This window comes from Trypanosoma cruzi (assembly GCF_000209065.1).
Source record: "Trypanosoma cruzi strain CL Brener chromosome Unknown tcruzi_1047053491515, whole genome shotgun sequence".
Classification (NCBI taxonomy): domain Eukaryota; phylum Euglenozoa; class Kinetoplastea; order Trypanosomatida; family Trypanosomatidae; genus Trypanosoma; species Trypanosoma cruzi.
The window spans coordinates 1-449 of record NW_889603.1 but is presented as its reverse complement, the minus strand read 5'-3'; the positions used below and the strand labels follow the sequence as shown (position 1 = coordinate 449).

General features: G+C 53.0%; 1 non-coding gene across 1 annotated transcript; it reads right to left on the bottom strand.

The window, feature by feature from the left end:
• Positions 1-97, bottom strand: Tc00.1047053491515.10. Its single transcript, XR_008255034.1, has one exon. It is a non-coding gene; the product is annotated as a spliced leader RNA, 3' partial (transcript).
• Between the last annotated feature and the right edge of the window lie 352 nt (positions 98-449).

The following is a 449-nucleotide window of genomic DNA, read 5'->3' as shown; positions in this document are numbered from 1 at the left end:
ACCCCGGTCAAAAGAAATTGACCAAACATAACCGCCAGAGGCGGCTTGGAAGCTTCGCGTACCAATATAGTACAGAAACTGTATCAATAATAGCGTTTTTTGAAAGGAGTTGTGTTCCACAACGGTTTTCAATTTTGATGAGGGGTCCTTCGCGGCACTTGGGACCGTGTACAAAAACCCCCCCCCCCCCTCCCAGGCCACACTGGGGAGGGGTCAGGGTCCGGGACGTCGGCCCCGGGATAGCGCCGTGGACGGCGTCAGGGGGCGGAAAAGACGCACATGGCGAGTGTGGAACAGCAAATGCAGCCGAGTGTGCGAGCAAGGCAAAAACACCGGAAAACACAGGAAGAAGCGCGGCATACGCGGAAAAAAGGCGAATAAAAGGATCGAGACGGAGAAAACACAAAACAAAACAAAGATGCAGGCAATAGCAGCCATGAAGCGAAAAT